This window comes from Telmatherina bonti (assembly GCF_933228915.1).
Source record: "Telmatherina bonti genome assembly, chromosome: 18".
NCBI classification, from domain to species: Eukaryota; Metazoa; Chordata; class Actinopteri; order Atheriniformes; family Telmatherinidae; genus Telmatherina; species Telmatherina bonti.
The window spans coordinates 13,736,116-13,747,155 of record NC_136616.1 but is presented as its reverse complement, the minus strand read 5'-3'; positions in this window follow the sequence as shown (position 1 = coordinate 13,747,155).

Sequence of the window (11,040 nt, the reverse complement as noted above, 5' to 3'; positions counted from 1 at the left end):
ACAAGACATTTTGTTCCAGACATCTGCAGCTTGGTGGATATTTCAAGATGGTCTTGGTTGCAGACTGGAGAATGAGGTGGGGCTGGATATTGGACGTATTTGTTTGTTGGACGTGCCATGATATTTGTTTCCAACTTTTGTGAATTAGTGTGACATTTCATGTGCATGAATGTTGCGTCGCTTGGTCTTTTTTCGTTTTCAGATCCTTTTGTTGATTGAAACACCTACAGAGTAATGAAGTCCATCTTTAAAGTTGTTTGTGCAACAGAGGTGCACATATTGCTACAAGAACACACACACACACACACACACACACACACACACACACAAACACACACACACACATCACCTTGATTTGAAATTATAATGAACATTTGATGTGAACATGATTTCCTCCATGTAGTCCTTAGATGACTCATAGCTGAACTGCAGAGATTATTAACACATCATTAGTGGGACACATTCAACGCATCCAGGGACCGTTTCCAAGGAGCTTTTGATTCATTTTTCCACACAAAAACTCAGAATATTTGCTGAATAAAGCCCAGGATGTACGTGCTTCGCCTTGGCTGTCCTTCTGTATGCGTCTGTTGTACATACTCTGGAAAATCAATGCTTTATGTTGATACGATGGAGCATACAGGTAGAGGCAAATGATGTCTGACGTCTTCAGTTTTCACGTTGCAGCGTCATGTCAGGAAAATATTTACGTTCAAATCTCAAAGTTTTATTTTTCTGGTGCTGCCAAGTTGAATCTTCCAGTAAAAGACTTTGCACAAAACCAAGTACAGGATCAGTTACACCCAGTTGAGCGTATAAACAAAAGGCTGCCAGTAAAACAAACAGAACAAAAGTAATTGAAGACAAGTGAGCCAGTGAGCCTGTCAGCGAGCTTCAGAGTGAAGCATTAATTAATTAATTCATTCATTCATTATCCTAACCGCTTAATCCGATGAAGGGTTGCGGGGAAGCTGGAGCCTATCCCAGCAGTCATTTGGGCAAAAGGCAGGGTACACCCTGGACAGCTCACCAGTCCATCGCAGCAGAGTGAAGCATTGATTCATTATTTCTTTTGAATGTATGTAAACCATTGGCAGCGTGGCCATCTGCCTTTTTATGTAAATGATTTTAATATGGTAAAACTGTCTGCGCAAATGCACATCGTTGTGATGATATGAGAGGAAAAAGCAGAGCAGCACTGTGCTTTCAACATAGAGTGTTGCTTTGACCGTTGCCAGGAGAAGGTGCTGTTGAGTCGCTTTTAATTGAGCTATTAAAGCTGTAAATGCCATGAATTTCAAATCAATAGGTACCACGGGCCATAAGAAATTATAATTATTGTAAGTCTATATGAAAATAATTATAAAAGAAATGGAAAAACAATCATTAAAATGGAATGATTCCATTTATTCATTTCTGCCTACCCTGCTGTACACCTCCGCAGTAAAGCAAAGATAAAGCACCAAGAGCACCAACAAACCAAGGGCAACCCACAGCTCAGACATCACTTAGGTGGCCTTGAAGCAGTTGCAGAGTGCCTGAACATAGTCATGCAGCTGTTAGTTAACACTTGGTAACACACAGGACAGGGTGGCAGCCCTTGAACAGGAGCTCTACGCCCCTGATGTAGATTTGTGAACATGGAGCACCACTGGAGAGTGTAGATCATTACCTTGCTCAGGATTCTGCTTTGTTTTTTTCATATAATCTCACCATAGTACATGTTGCGAATGCTTTTACTTTTTTTTTTGCCTGTTTTATTATTATTTATTTAGATTTAAAGTAGCAATATTTAACTTTGGTAGATTTTCACACTTTAGCACCCCCGAACAAAGGCTAATTCAGCATCTGCCTTGCATCCTGTCTCTTCTCTGAGCTCACTCCAGTCAGTGAAAGTCAGTCCAACATTAACTCTTACCTCTTTCTCTGTCACTTTCTCTTTCTTTTTCTCTCCTCCAATCATGTTCTCAGTAATTTTCTATTAACAAACAGCCAGTGCTTTAATATCCACATGCTGACCTGGGACACAGTGTCATGAATCAAACCACAGTTATCACATGATACCCTGAGCTGGAAACAAACATGTGAAGTGCTCCTTTAAAGCACATTGGAACTGGTTTAATTTGTAAGGGGCTTTTTAGATAAACAGACATTATACGCTGTAAATAAAACAACTATTCACATGAAAGCTTTTAATGTTTTTCCTGCCTTGTTTTTAGGTATTAAAAAACTGTAAGTAATCTTTTATCATTGTCTTCACCAGGCTTTTACAAATGCTGTCACAGTATGAACCTAGTCTTAGAAAAACAAAATGCATCTGACACAAACATCATGATTCCCCTCTCAGAAATGGTTATTAGAAGCACTCAGAGTTCAGACTTCTGCCAAGCAATTGTATATTTTATTTTTTTGCCAGCGATCACGGGCATTACTTTTAAGTTAGATACTGTAATGGCCAAATATTAAAGAATGCTTAAAGACTTGAATAAGTAAAGTGAAAAACTTTGATTTATACAGTGATCCAGATTATCCCCAAAATCTAATAACTTATTCTTAAATTTCTTAAAAATTAGACCCATATCCTCCCAGTTTTTTAAATTGATGGAAGTAAATATTTACTTTAACATATCTGATAAAAACATCTTGTCACTCACATATTACCTATATATATATATATATATATATATATATATATATATATATATATATATATCTATATATATATATGTGTGTGTGTGTGTGTGTATTTGCGTTATGGATGTTATGTTCAGATAGAAAATCAAAAAATAATGTAAACTAAACATTGACAAGCCATTGATTTGAATTAGAAAATTAAATATACATATTTTAGTTACACCTATTGGGATAAAGATAAGCCTGCAGTTTGAAATGTTTTGACCCTTTGGATTTTGAGAGACATGACAAATTATCCAGCGTTATGGATGTTAAGTTTGGTTGAAATTACTCTCCAAATGGATGTTTTATAAAAACTTTTCCTTAAAAATGTTATGGATGTTACATGAGCTGTCCCATATATGAGCATCATAACAGCACATTCCAGAAACCAATAAGAAGACAAAGAAGTACAAATGATTGTACATATTAATAGAACAACCCTTCCTGATATATATAAAAAAAAGAGGTTAGAAGACATCTGGAGGTGATTTTCTTGTTGCCCTCCTGGCCTTTTCGAAAGACATACAATTTGTTACAATTGAAAATAAATTGTTACATCAGGACATCTCCTTGTTATAGTGAGGAAAAACATAAATTTGCATGACTATTATGATAAAAAGTATTTCTGACTTAAAAATATAGACCATGATGATATATTTTAAATAGGTTTTATTTTAAATATGGTTACTTTTTTTCATGGTGAGGTTGACATTTGCATGGAATTGCCCTGTAGAGTCATCCTGGATAAATTAAACTATTTTCATTCTTTTTTTTTTTAAAGCTTTTTGATTCCAAAATCAGATCCTGACTTGAAATTAAAATCAAGCAGAAAACAGAAGGAAACATTTAACGTCACTGGAAAACCACTTCGGCATCAATTAAAATGCTCAGAGAAGCAAAAAGCAGAAGATATCCTCTTCATCATTATGGAGAAGCTTTTTGCTTCTGCATCTGACCTCTCCTCAGTCTCTCCCTCTCCGCTGTGTCACCATCTGTGTCCCAAAATGACAAACAGCACCCGTCGCTTCCTCCTCCACGTTGCCAAGGCACAAAACAGCACGGAGCTGGAGCAGCCCGCAAAACATACACAGATGATTGCTGGATTTGCGTCATGTGATGAGTGATACTGCTGAATAATGCTGCAATTTTAGACTGTCAGTGAGGACAGGTCATCTTTATTCTACGAAAATCTGGATGAGTCATGATTGAAGAGTTAAAAATCATGCTGTTGGTCGGATTGCATCAAAAGAAGTCCAGCTGTCCTGGTGAGACAGGACCAGTCGATGTGCTTTTATCTCACAGCTTTTTACAGCTGAAACAGGACAAAACGGAAGTACTGGTTATTGGTCATGTTTATAGAGGAAAAGTGGGAAAACTGCACTTCAATCCAAAAGCTTGTGGAGAATCTTTGCCTTTTATTTGACTCAAATAAAAGCTTCAAAAATGAGATCCATTGCATACAAAGATCAGCTTTTATCACCTTTAAAACATTGCCATGGTATGGCCATTTCCCTCAAAATAACCCTAGAAACTTTCATTCCTGCTTTTATTACCTGCAGAACAGACTGTTGTATGCTGCAGCTGGACTTATCTGCACGGCTGCGAACAAAGACCAGACAGCGAGCTCGTGTTACACCTGTTTTAAAGTCTCCGCGCTGATGTTACTACCTGCTTGCTTCAGGATTGATTTTAAGATCCTTTTACTTGTTTTTAAAGCTCTTCATGGTCAAAGTCCAGCTGTTTTAATGTAAGAGCTCTCCAGAGCACTAAAATCTCCAGATGAAGACCTCTTATTGATAAATAAAAGCAGAACGAAAACTTATAGTAAGGCAGCTTTTTATTCTTCCTACGTGAAGACCTGAGAGCAGCAGAGTCTGTTCATTTTCAAAAGAAAACTTAGCCTGGCTTTTAATTAAATTTTCTTCTTTTTTTTTTAAAAATTTTAATTAAGTTTTTCATTTTTTAACATCTCATTTATTGTGCTGTTTAATTTTATTTATTGTAGTAATGCATATGGCCAGTAATCTTTTCCTGTTGATTCATTTTGAATTGTTTTTAATCTCTATTCAGTCTCTGATGTTGAGAGTTAGATGGTGCTTACTTCACTGTCTCACTGCTGGACGGATGTTGGATACGGTTTCTCCTTCCATTTGATGGGGAGATGTATGCAGGCTTTTGACTGGTATCATTCATTAATGCATTTTCTTAGTCTGCTTAGTCCAGTTAGGGGTAGTGGAGAAGCGGGAGGCCATCCCAGCATCTCGCTGCGCGAGATGTAGGGTACGCCCTGGACAAGTCATCCGTCCATCATAGGGCCTGACTGATATTGTAAATGTGTGTATATCAAGCAACAACTTCAGGTGGTTAAAAGTGAAGTCTATGAGGAAGCAATAACCCCCTGCTGTAGCCTGGAGAATGGGATATTGGGCGAAGTTGGATGTCAAAATGGGTGTGATTGGATGTCAAAATGGGTGTGGTTAGACAGGCAATGGGTGTTAGGAGTTAGGGTTAGCAATGGCCACCAATCACAATGTTGAGGGGGCGGGGTTGGACATCCAGCCCCATCTCATTCTCCAGTTTGCAGCGATGATGCTCTCTGAGGAAGTGCCAAAATTGCAGTTCCCCCCTCATCCACTAGGGGGCCCAGAACCGAGCAAATCCCCATAGACTCCCATGATAAAAAGACTTCACAGCAGAAATAAACATGTTTACAGCCTGGTTCAAAACTCTATTTTAGGTTTAATAGGTCAGGTTTACCTTCATGACAACTGTGGGGGGAGTGACTCATTTTTTTAATCAATTTATAAACAATTTCATGTCAAAATTCGGCATTACTAGGGGCGTGTTGTTTTGATTGGCATGTGTCCGACCACCCGCTGCAAGAAGTCAAAATGCAGCATGCTTATGGTTTTTTAGCCAGCTAACAGCTTGATTTAGCTTAATCCCAGCTACCTCAGTTAGTTAGCTCCCGTCAGCTCCTGGTTAGCCTGGAAGGCAGGTCAGATTTCATAGATGTCAATCATCCACCAACACGCTCACAGCCCCCCTCTCACCTCTACCTCTTTGCCCATATTTCCGGGAGAGACGGCAGAAGATGGTGTCAGTGGGAACCGCCTGATGAGGCTCAGTTCAGCTCTTCAGAAACCTACAGGGAACGTCAGGGAGGCGCCGTCCATCTTTTATATACACCTATGGTGTATTTGGGTGTGGGTGCATGTGCTGCATTTAATTGTCTGAAAAGTGACATATTAATAAAGTTTTGATTGATTGATGTTTTAAGGTAGATTTTTTTTCCTCACTAGAACCGATGCCCAATTAGAAAGTTTTAAGAAACTTGTTCTGTATGAAAGAAAAAGTTATTTTGTTACCCACCTTCCCAACAAAGTCTGATGACATTTAGCTTGATAGTTTGTGTAATCCTGAAAACAATTCGAAACTCTGATGTATCGTCTGGACTGAGAAGCTAAATTCATGACACGAGCATTTTTATTCACCATTTATTGTCTATAGTTACATGCATACTTGCTTACATTTGAATTTAGTGTGCAATACACAATTTTACTTTGTTTCATTGATTAGGTTATATTAAACCAAATGGATTTCACTTTACAGGCTGCCTTACCAAAAGTCTATACAAGATTCATTTCTCACAATTTCAACACATTAAGATGTTTTCTCACAAGCCAGAAGCCATAGATACACAGGAATATTGTTGATTGGAAATGGGATGAGCACTTCAAACTGCAGAAATATAGACAGGAGGGTGGTGAAGGTGCATCAGATATGTTATATGATATGTTGCAAGTTTTTTTACATCTGTGATTTTGTTTGACACTAGAACAAAGACGTGATTTTCAGTGTGTTCACTCACCAACTTCTCAGTATTGTTAATTATACTGTATTGTATGAAAAGAAATGTAAGTGTAATTCTACAATAGCAACACATTGAAAAACTGGATGCTGGATATTATAAATGAGCATTACAGATGATGTCTTTTTGCAGATTTTCCTTGGTGATAACATGGACTCGTCTGACCAAAAACCATGGCAACTGACTTTCTGTCTGAAGAACTTGGTAGTTTAATAATTTCAGGTTATGTTTCTGCATAAAAACTGCTGATTTAAATCTTGTTCCAAACTTCTCCTGAGACCACCTGACTAAACAGCAACAGCTACAATGTTGGCTTGTCCTGGAGTGTGGGCTCAAAGATGACTCCCATCTAACAGTGTTTGGCCTTTTCCAGCCAGGATTTTATCTAAACAAGTCTTTACTATCTTTTCTATAGAAATAATTTTAAAAATTTATAGATTTTTCATGGAGTTGGCACAAAGTGTTGAGATTCAGCCCATACTTGGCAGGGGATTCTTAAGCATTTGGTAGGGCCTACTTTTATACCAAACTTTGACACCCCTACCTTACAGTTTGATCTGCTGACTGTTGAAGTGTAACCTCAATATCCTGTTAACTTTTCTCAGTGTTGCATCGTCAGATTTTAGATTTTGTTGTTATATTTACTAAATACAATAAAGTTGGTGACTGAATATAAGGAAAATCTTAAGATTTAGTGTCTGGAGTTCAGTTTTTTCAACTTTAAATTTTACATTTCATGGATAATGATGATGATTTAATTCACAGATGTTGAGTAATAATCATTAAATGTATATTTACGGCTCCTGCACAACAACACAAGCACAGAATAAACCAGCAGAACAATCAGATCTGGGTCACAGTTTGGCTATTGTAGCAGGTTTTACATGTCAAAGTCCTCTGTTACAATAAAAACTTCACATAGCTCTGTGGCAAACCCACACTCGAGCTGTTCAAATGTGCTTTTAATCATACTTCAACAATAACGTCCACAAACGCAAGTCTTGGCACAAGTCTAAAATCCTATTCCAAACGATCCAGGAGGAGAACAAGAACCCGTCAACAAATTGCGTCATCCAGTCCTTAATCCAGATGTGATTTGTTTACAACCGAGTGTAACTGCTGAGTCAGCTGCATACTCAGCTAGTGTGTTTATATACAGCAGAAAAATAACTACCTTTGAGCCCCATTCAAAATGACGGCATCGTACGTGATGAAGCAACATTGTAAAATCTTTAAACGAGCGGGAACATCTAACTTTAGAAGAAAGAAAAAAAAAATAAAACAATATGCGACACACCTGGTTTCTGGTTGTTTAACGTTCAGTTAAATCAGTGTGAACATGTAATTATTTGAAGCTAGAAAATAATTAAAAACTTTCTATCAGTAAAAGAAAATTAGAAGCAGGAAATTACTGGTGAATAAGTGGAACTTGATGGAAACAAACTGGGATAATAGCTGGTGAATAACTTTATAAAAGACAGAACCGAGTAAATGGATCCGAACAATATCAGAAACTACTCAAAGTTTTCATACGTAAAAACAAAATGCACCACTCATGTGTGAGCTGAATCCCAATTATGTACCATTAAATTAAATGGTGCCACTAATAAACAAACTGGAAAATGTCCACAAATCGCCATACCTCCAGGAAAACTGAGACAAAGAAGAAATGTGTAAATGTGGCTTTAAATCAGCTAATTTTGGGAACTTTGGCAGGAAATCGTATTAATCTGCTTCTCAATATAAATCAGCTTCTCTGACATTTTATCAGGCGTTTCTCTTAAACAGCCTGAACATAAAGCAAAGTGAACAACTCACTGCAGCACACACACACACACATATATATATATATATATATATATATATATATATATATATATATATATATATATATATATATATATATATATATATATATATAAAATAAAACACGTTATAAAAACACTACAGTGCAATCAGTTCGTACTGAGGATTTGCCAAACCCATACTGAAAAAAAGAAGAGATTATATACTGTATATTACTGTTGCAAGTCTCTTACACATACGTAGTTATAGTTCACAAAGCTTTCGCGGCAAGAAGTGTTGACCTGGGGTCACCGAGAGCGAGCGAGGCCGCGAGAGAGAGAGAGAGAGAGAGAGAGAGAGAGAGAGTGCTGACCTCTGACACTCAGGATGATATGAGCTTTGTGAGAGCGTTAATAGAAGAGCACAGCACACAGCCTCTGGCTGAAATGTTGAACTTTTAGTGAGGAATGACGACAAAAGTTCAAGAACTTAAAGGCAGAGTATGTAAGATTTCAAGGTGATTCTTTCCACCACTAGGTGGCAAACACCAGGTTGTGAGCAAAACCACAAAACTGCTACCTCCACAAACCACCACAGGTTGGCAGAAATAAGCAAAACTCACCCCTCACCCCTCCTCCTTGCCAGCTCCAATGAGGGCAGGAATTGCTTGTGAGCTGTAGCTCAGAGCCGCTCTGCAATAACGGGCTTATACTCCCCCTACTGGTGGAAAAAAAGTACTTTTTTTTTACTGGTCAGAAAACATTCAAGAAGGGTCTTTGTCATTAATTAACCTCGTAATTTAATAACGCATCAAATATGGACAGACTGGAACCTACATGTTTAAAAGACTATTTATCTAATTATGATTGTAGTTATTTTTTTTTAGTTAATTTATTTAGAAAATATTGAAAATCTTACATACTCTACCTTTAAAGCAAAATAAAAAGATGGAAAACGGCGCTCGCTGGCTTCATTTGATGCAGTGATATGGAGGCGAGTTGAACCTTAAAAAAAGGCTGGTGGTGAACGTTCCCAAAGCCTGTTCAGATCTGGGTGGGTGGCGTCTTTCGTCACAGTTTTTCTAAGCTATCTCAAAGGGAGAACTAGAGTGTGTCACAATCTCTAACGAACAAGCTGGAGAGCGATACGCTGACTTTTAGGAGTTTGGCTTTCTCATCAGAAAACACACATTTCTGCATGTATCAGACCTGTTGCATCGCCGCTTCTAACAGAAATACTGTTTTAATTTTATGCTGCATACTCAAGTTGAGCGACAAAATTAATCATAAATAAAATAAAATTATTGTATTTATTGTAATTGTTTTTTATAATATTGTTGGAATTATAAACATTGTATTAGATTCAGTTGAAGCTGCCAAAATAAACCAGCAAAAGTGATGATTATGATATTAAAAGAGCAAAATATTAATATTTATTAAATACACATAAAATATTATCATAATTTAATCCAAGTTCAGAAATTCAAAGCAGTATTTTTTTTTAATTTAAAGTTTTCAACTCTGCAGTTCTTGCAATGGAAAAATGGAGAAAGCTAATAATAAATAAAAATAAATAGAAAGTAAGAGAAAAAACCCCTCTTATTCTGAAAGGTTAAAAAATGTATTTTTAGAATGTTTAAAAAAAATTCAGGAAACAAAAAAAAAAGATTTTTTTTGCTTTGTGGTGGGAATAAGAATAATTTTTTTTGACAGAACAGTTAATAAAGTATTAATAACAGTTAAAGTCATAATTTTAAAAAAGTAATCTTCTAAAATATGAAAGTTTAATAAGATTTAATATAACATCTGAAACATCTTCCAGGAGGTAAAACTAGTTATTAATGGGTTAAAAGTCCCTCAGCTGTCATTTAAGTTTAATTAAACTGAAAAAAAGAGGAAAGTAGAAAAGGAAAAGCCTTAATTAAAAATATTCTCATGCTTTTTGACAATAATCCTGCAGTGGAGATCAGATATTTTGATAAATAAAACTTAAATCATCAAAACTTTTCTGTTATTTGTAATAAACGTTTGGAAACAAGAAGCCGTGTTAAACGTCTGACACTCTTGCTTCACATGTTGTTCATAGCTGTAAAAAGTTACTCAATCCATAACAGAAGGAGTTAATATTTCCAACAAAGCAGCATCATCTTGAGATGTTTAAAACCCTTGTTTGTTTTCTAATCCAAGTTTCTTTTGCTTTACTTGTCTCCATCACCACATCACAGTTAGTAGCTGCCTCGAGATGAATGGGGCGATTGCTCGCACGCCACCATTTCTGTCTGATTTAGCGAACAGTGAAGGACTGTAACTCGGAGAGGGGTCTTAAAGAGACAGAACACGTTTCAGACACTGCATAGATGTACAGATTTTATTATTTAAATCCTTAAATGAAAGACTAAGAGCTTATTAAAAGACTCTGTACTGAAATGATGACATTGTAAATGGGAATAATTTGGCTCTTTAATGTGAATATTAGCATTAAAGCAAGACTAGAATGTGATTAATGGAGAAACGAATAGTATTATTTAAGTGAAAGAGCAGCATTACTCACAATGTTTTTAATAAATGACAAGTGATTATTTGCCTCTTTGAGCCAAAAGCAGCTGGAGATCAACAAGTTTTTTTTAAAGTTATTCCTTCCTAGCAGAGGCAGATGGTTGCCTGTCCTTGAGCCGAGTTCTGCCGGAGGTTTCCTTCCTGTTAAAAGGG